Genomic DNA, 8252 nt, shown 5'->3' with positions numbered 1-8252 from the left:
AGCCCGCAGCGAGCCTTCGCTGAGCCTTCGCTAGGCGAAGCAGAAGCGAACAGGACAGGGGCTGCTTTGTCCCTTTGTTGCCCGTTTTATACTTACCTAATCATGACTCTGCATCATTTGGCTTAAATTCCTGGCTGTTATATTCATTTTGTGATGCAATTTCCAATTGTGTTTTATCTCAATGCTATAATCTGTGTGTTAATGGTGTAAAGGCTAGCATACTTCCGAAGAAATAACCGGCTAGGTACACCGCTTCATGCATGGGAAGACTTTCATGGAGATGGACTCTAAATTATGTCACTTTAATGTGAAAATTCATATTGGTTGCCTAACCAATTTTAATGTATTGATCTTTAATGTGTTGATTTTAATGTATCGATTCAATGCGGTATCACCGTAATTACCTAATGAACTTAAAACATGGACTTTAAATAAATGATATCGGACCTCTCTTTATTACCCCACGGTTACGTAATACGGTCATGTCCCGCGAATATGGGGATATCCTTAGCAAAGACCCTTCGGTAAAATCATCATAGTCCCTCGGATGTCGCCTTCGAAAATACGATTTTGTCCCTCGATGACCCTTCGGTGTAGCCTACGGTTAAATGATGATAGTCCCTTCGAATGCTAAGGTATCCTCACAACTGTTGCCTTCAATGACCAATCGATGACCCTACGATGACCCTCCTACATCCCCAGGATAAAACTACTTACTTCTCAATAGTGAGGACAGTTTTACCCTCATAAGGATAGGAAATGCCCGGAAAGACTTCGGACAGGTATAACCTTAATTGCTCATTCATAACAAAAAAATACTTTTCGCCTCACACCTTTCAAACATCTTTTTGGAAAATCACCACTTAGCATACATCCGCACTAGGATCATTGCCGAGTTATATTTTTCTAAACTATTTTCTAAATTAAAATGAGATAACCACTTTGTATACATTCATGCAAGAATCATTACAAAGTTAAATTCTCATTTTGCAAAACATTTTTATACAGTTTTCAACCACCTTTTTCAAACAAAAGAAACATAAATGATTGAGCAATTAAGAGCCCATGGATAACCATGGATACAAAGGGTGCTAATACCTTCCCTTTGTATAAAGTACCTCCCGAACCTAAGAATTTAAAATTAAGGTCTTTCCTGTTCTTTTCCACCTTTCCTTATGGGATAAAAGAAAAGTCGGTGGCGACTCTTGCTAACCGCGACATTGCGATTACAAATCCAAATAAGGTCCAGTTCACCGTATGACACATACCATAAAATTTATCCTCCCTTTTTCAAATTTTCATCTCACTTTTGGCTTGAGATTCATTTGTACACATTCATATTTCATTCATATGCATCATTCATTCATGCTAACACTTGACAATTGATCATCATGGATTCAAAACTTGTGGCTTGCAAAGCTAGGGTTTGTTTGTGGATCAAACCCTAGAAGTGTGTCATAGCTCTTCATTTATTCATCTTGGGAGTGAAAACCCTAATTGCTTGATCTTGGGAATATGGATTCAAGGAGACATCACCATGTCATTCCTCAGGGCATTCAAACCATAATTCTTGATGGTGTTTCTATGGGACCGTGTGGATGCTCTTTGGGCCTTATCTTGACTATCTAAACCATAATTTGGGAATCCCACTTGATCATGGCTCCATGAAACCTAATTATGTCCAACACTCCTTATGTGACCTCCTAACCCTAGTGTCATATGATTCTCCATCATTCACAATGCTTGATTCTCTTGCTTGGTCTAATTTCATTCAACAACCTCTTATCCATGGTCTATTTCATTTGGTCAATGTTATCTCATGCCATTGTCATGTCATTGTTGCTTGGTCCATGAATCTTTGGTTTAGGCCCTAGTTCATTGTCCTTTTTAGTTTTGCTAAGGCCCTTGTGTCATTCTTTCATGTTTCACTTGTGGGTCTTTGGTTTGATTTTGTTAAAGTCATAGTCTTGTTCAGGTCATGATCATGGTCAATTCAATTTATGTTCAAGTCATACATGTTCAAGTTCATCATTTAGTTCACCAATTGATCCATTTCAATCTCTTTCAAACATGTTCATACAATAGTTCATGATATGGTAAAGTCATTCATATCATCTACAAGATTTAATTCAATATCCAATCCATTTCATTCATAAAAACATCAATTTCCATTCATAAACCATAAAAGTGTCCATTACATGAGAAAATACAAAAAGGGTGAACTTTGACCAAATGTTGACTTTGGTCAACAATTGACTTTTTGGTCAACTTTGACCAAAGTCAACCCAATTCCCAAAAACCCTAATTTTCCTAACCCTAATCCTATTTCCATCCCTAATCTTCATTCTTTGATCCTTGACCTTTGAATGCTTGCATTTTGTACATGATAGTCCAAGATCCAATCTTGATGGTACATTGTCCAAATGACTTGCATGAGCCAAAGTCAGAACGTGGCATGCATGAACCTGAGCAAAATGGAACTCCCTGCAATGCAATGTCAGCATGAGTACATAGGATGCAGAACCCTGCCAAAACTGACTTGCAACAATAGTATATAATGCCATATCATGATGTAAACAAAACCAAGGCAATGCATAAACAAAGTCAAACTTGAATGACCAAGAAACTTAGCAAACATGAATCATGATCACTTGCTGCAGAGAGAATAAAGTCCGATTTAAAACATCAGTGCTAAGATGACATCAAACCTACATAACAATGGATAATGTCATGCCAAAGTGCTATATAGTTACAAATTAGAATCACTTCACAAAATACATAAACCATGAAACATCAAGAATAATGCCAGTCAGAATTGAACCATGAAGTTGTGCTATAGTATGCCTGCATCCAAAACCAAGCCGGGTATCACATAATGAAAGTCAATTCAAGGTAATTTCCAAGTATACCATGACAGTCCAATAACCATTTTCTAACTCGGTTCAGTTAACAAAAATAAACCTAACATTCCAGCCTAAACATCAGTCCCTATTTCTAACTATTAACCTAACTTTAGCTAACTTCATAGCATGCTTCAGTTATACTCACATGGATAGCATTTCAAGCAAGGCATGGAAAGTTTAACCTTAGGATATTCTACAACATGATGGTCAATGCACATTACCACACTTCAATAGCAGACACCACAATTCAACATGAGTTGCTAACCTAGCATTAGGTTCTGCAATAGTCAGGTGGATGAGCAAGCCTTGAAGACATACAACTTCTTGCTTCAGATTTAGATGTGACAAGAAGCAAAACATTCAAATGCACATGGCTGCAAAGCATTCATCACAACCCAACAAAAAAACCAAGCAAGCATACCATACATTTCTAATAGCCCATGACCTAGCACATGACTAACAAGCTGGATTTAACAACATATGCATAGAAAAATTCAGTTCACATAGAAACATATCGCTAACAGAAATTGAGTTTCATTCCACTAACTGAACACATAACATAACTTTATCCAAGCCTATCATTCACAAACCAGCTAACTCAGAGGTTCCAATTAACTGGTTCATTAACTAACTCACTCGAGTTTCACAACTAACTAACTCACCATTTAACTGCAACTAACTGGGATATTTCTATTTGCAACTAACTGTTCTTAATAGCTAGCTAACTCAAAATTCACTAACATAACTGACTTGTAACAGAAGTGTAACAGTGTCATCAATCCCAACTAACTTACACAGAGAAATCTAACAGAATTCAAATGTACCATATCTACTACCCGAGGTTACCAAATCAGTTACATCCAAGCTCCCTATATAACCTACAATTCACCCCCATTCACGAGGACCATTCATTACTTTCAAATTTCTCACAGAATCTCTCTATTACCCTCACTCAAAGCTCACATTTTATCAACCATTGAAGCTTCACATTGATGCTTCAACATGCTCGAGCTAGACTCCTGCAGAAACTCACAGGAAATCACTCTTAAAACTCTTTCATCACTCTTTCGATTCCCTCTGGTTTTATCTCAGATTCAGGATAAAAAATTCTTCATCCATAGATCGAAGTCTCTTCACACATATCACAATTGTAGAGTTCACTATTCATCTCTCAGAGCTTGCAATTCTCTCTCTCAACCCACAGTTCAACACTCCTCAGCGATTTGATTATCTCTCATTACTCTCACAAATCAATTTCCTACAGGCTATACACAGAGAAGAATAAGAAGATGCAAGAAGTCAGAGTAAAATATTCAAGAAGCTTACCTTGAAGTGTCTCTGGTATTTTCTTGCCATTCGATTCCGGCATTGTTGATACTCTATTGCAGAGGTTAATTTTCATTCAAATTCGTTGCTTGCCTTCATTACTGAGATGTAGAGGGTGGAGAGATGATTCAAAGCCCCAACCCGGGGCTTTGAATCCTCATATTTAGGATTTAATTTAGGATTTGATTTTTAGGGTTCTTGAGGGAGCTATACGGTTAGTGAGCTAGGGTTGGAATTTGGAAAAATCAATAGGATATTCGTGTAGAGGAGTTTGAGACGAACATGATGGTGTGTCCAATTCTTGTTTCTGGTGACCACCGCCCCAGAAGCGATTTTCGGCGCGAGGGTCCACAGTGGTGGCAAAGGGAGCGGAGGTCTGAGTGTTCATGTGCATTGGCGCGGTAAGTTTAAATTCAATTTCCAGTTTTTACACGTGCTTGATGGTGATTGGCGATATCTGTGTTGACTGGATCAAATGTCCATATGTTGGCTTGTGTTCGTTGGGCTTGTGTGCTTGGCTTAGCTCTGAATTGCTCATCACCACCTCCCTGTGAGCGCACACCCTCTACTTGCTTGATTTTTATTTTGGTCCTGTGGCTTCCTAAGCCCAAACGCGTTTTTCCTTGACACCCTGGTTTCAGAGCCATACCCCCTTTCTTGCCCATTCTTTTTTTTTTGTTTTAATCTTATTTTTGCCTTGATTAAATGTTTGTTAACTAGGCTAATTAGGAAATTAGTTAGGATTAACATTTTAGAACTTAAGTGGAATTAGAATTTTAATTTTGATTAGAATTAATTGTTTTTAGTTATAAAATTAGAAATAATTAGGATACTTTATCTTTTAATAGACTTTAATTTTAGAATTAATCCACATTGATCACCCATGTAAATTGACTCTTTTAACCCTATGATTTAGGCATAGAATATCATTGTCCCTTAGATTAGGGTTTGATTTAGATTAATGGATCATTTTAATCAATTGTTCTTTCATGTGATATTTGGTATTTGATGATTAATTTGATCCTAATGTTACATGATCGCTTAACTTAGGATTTTTACATATCATTTGATTAACCTTTAGATTAGGATGTACATAATTACCAACTAATTCATCCCCTTTGATTAAGTTGATCTAAAGAAATTTTGATTAACTAAATCCTTTGATTTGTGTATAATCCACAGTCTATTCAAGTGGTCAAAAGTCCCTTGATCAGTTGATAGGACTAATTCTTGTAATGTTGTGGATCTCAAGGCCTCAAGTTCAGACATTCACGCAAGGCATCCTAAATGAATCAAGTAGTGGACTATACAAAGCATATCAAAGGCGTTTCTTCAAGAACTTATCAATCATGATTCAAGTTGTATACCATGAGCCTTAAGTAATAAAGAATAATGAGAGTGGAGAATTCCTATCCTTGTCTAGGGTATCCTTGGGTACAAGACAAGTGACCCAGTTGCTCAAGGTAATCGCCTTTGTTCATAGACTTTAGTGAAATTCAAATAAAATGATTGATAAAGTCTTCATCATCTCAAGGAGTAGCAAGGATTCTTCTTCAGCAACTTGAAAGTTATAATGATAATCACACGCCACAAGCCTTAAGTAGTAAAGAATGAATGAGGGTAGAGAATTCTATTAACTCATTCTGAATATCTTTAGGTACAGGACGCATGACCCTGTTGCTCATCGTATTCACCTTTACTCATAGACTTTAGTGTGGTTCATATCCAATGACCGTTTAGTCTTTTTAATTTTTCATTATCATATATCATTTCTTTTGCCTCAGTCTCTTGCTGTCTTTATTCTGTTTGTAGTGGACCGAACTACAGAGCTCTGACTTTCTCATTGCACTGTGAGAATACGTAGGCACAAGGATTCAGATTCTCCGCGAGCTACCCTATTTATTCTTTCCCATTCACCAATCAATACCATCCTTTTGAAATCAAATACTTTATCCCTTTGGATTCCATGCATATCCTTTGAGGATAATTTAATCGGAGTCCACCTTATGAACCAATAGATGTTTTCCTTGATGACAAACACTTAATCCCTTGTTTTTGGCCAATATGCATGTTTACTCTTTGGTTAAGAGTTTATTCCTTCATGGGTCCAATATACCATTCTTCTTTGGTTTCAAATTGATTGTTCCCTATAGTGATATAATATTCCTTGTATCTAACAACACTTTCCTTGGGGCACCATACATATCCTTTTAGGACGATTTAGTCGGAGTCCACCTTGTGAACCAAGAGATATTTGGCTATGAACCAAACATTTTATTCCTTATTTTTTTTGGAAAATATGCTTGTTTACTCTTTGGTTTAAAGTTCATTTACCTTTATGGTTTCCCATGCTACCATTGTCTTTTGGTACAAGTTATACTTTTCATCACTTTCGATCTCTTTCCTTTGTTCTCGTGGTTCCACAAACTACGAATGCTCTTACTTTCTCATTGCACGATGAGAATGCGTATGCACGAGGATGCGAATCCTTGGAGAGAATAATTATTCTTTCTTCTGCCTTAGGGCTCCACTCATATCTTTCATGACCCATCATATATCTTCAATCATTGAACCATTCATCCTAGTGACATACTGCCTTTCATTGAAACCAAATACCACTTTTCTTTGGAATTCCATATATACCATTTTAGGACGTTTGATCAGAAGTCCACATTTGTACCAAGAATTATTTGTCTTGTCCACAAACATTTTATTCCTTCTTTTTTGGCCAATATGTATGTTTCCCTCTATGGTACAAATTTCATTCCCTTCATGGATTCCAATATACCCTTACCTTTGGTTCCAAACCATACCTTTGGGTCACTTTTACCAAACCCTTCATTTCATGGACTTTGGTTACTTTTCTTTATCACTCCATTCACCTCCATGGACCATTAATCACTACCTACATTCAATATATACTACCTTCATTCACTCCATATGATATACTATTATCTTTGAGCCAAATACATTATCTCTTTGAGCTCCATCTTGTGTCTGCTTTTGAACCAATAGTTGTTTGGCTATGAAACCAAACACTTGATTCTCTTTTTTTCGACCGTACCATATAGTGACGAATGCTCCGGCTACCCAAATATTGGTTAATGCCAGTTTTACTATTGGGTTCATATTTTATCCCTTTTTGTAGTCAAACAACATAATCCTTTGGTTCAGACTATATCTGTTATCATAACTTATTTTCACTTCCCATCATTGGTTCTATGAACTACGAAGCTCTGAATTTCTTATTGCACCATAAGGATACGTAGGCATGAAGCCTCAATCCTCACCGAGCACTCTATCTATTCTTTTCTTTTCTGTTTATTCTTTCGCGAGTAACCTTAGATATAACATCCATTCAAGGAAAGAACAATCAAAACGGTTCCCGTTGAGTACAACAGATGTAAGAGGTGTTAATACCTTCCCTTTGCATAACCGACTTCCTTACCCAGTTTCTCTTCCCCGAGTTTTATCGATGGTTTCCCTTTCCTTCTGGAATAAATAAAGTTTGATGGCGACTCAGTTGTATGTTCGAGCATGTGATGCGTTCGGGTATATTTCCGTTAGCTTCACACAACAAGATGTTGATCAAGATGTCTTGACATGTTGATCAGACATCTTTGCAGGTTTTGTTTTACTTCTTGGAAGACTTATTTTATTATGAGATCTCTGAATATTCAGCTATCATAGTTGACTGTTCAAGAAGGTTTATTTTAGGAACTCTTGTTTTGTTTCCAGCAGTGCACTTGTTTCATAAACGATTGTAAGAACAAATCTAGTATCTACAATGTATCTCTAAGATTTTGATGATAACAAAGGATGAAACAAAAATGGTACCCTAACATAATTTATCTAAGTATGCAGGACTCTAATCAAAATAGTCAGATAGACATTCATCAGATACAAATACAAGTTCTAAAATACCATTTAGAAGATACGCAAGCAGAAGCTCTGACTCTGATTAAAGGAAGTGTGAACTCAACAAGAGACATCAGACACTCTGAAGCGGAAGAAGGCACTCTA

At 36.8% G+C, this 8252-nt stretch overlaps 1 long non-coding RNA gene across 1 annotated transcript; it reads right to left on the bottom strand.

Moving 5' to 3' along the window:
- Positions 1–2123: 2123 nt before the first annotated feature.
- On the bottom strand, positions 2124–4617 carry LOC127115503 (uncharacterized). Its single transcript, XR_007800753.1, has 2 exons — positions 4230–4617; positions 2124–2484 (listed from the first exon to the last, which is right to left on the bottom strand). It is a non-coding gene; the product is annotated as an uncharacterized LOC127115503 (long non-coding RNA).
- Positions 4618–8252: the final 3635 nt, after the last annotated feature.

The sequence above is a fragment of the Lathyrus oleraceus genome, chromosome 1 (genome assembly GCF_024323335.1).
Source record: "Lathyrus oleraceus cultivar Zhongwan6 chromosome 1, CAAS_Psat_ZW6_1.0, whole genome shotgun sequence".
Taxonomy (NCBI): domain Eukaryota; kingdom Viridiplantae; phylum Streptophyta; class Magnoliopsida; order Fabales; family Fabaceae; genus Lathyrus; species Lathyrus oleraceus.
Note: the sequence above shows the minus strand (reverse complement) of the source record. Positions and strands in the feature narration are given on the sequence as shown.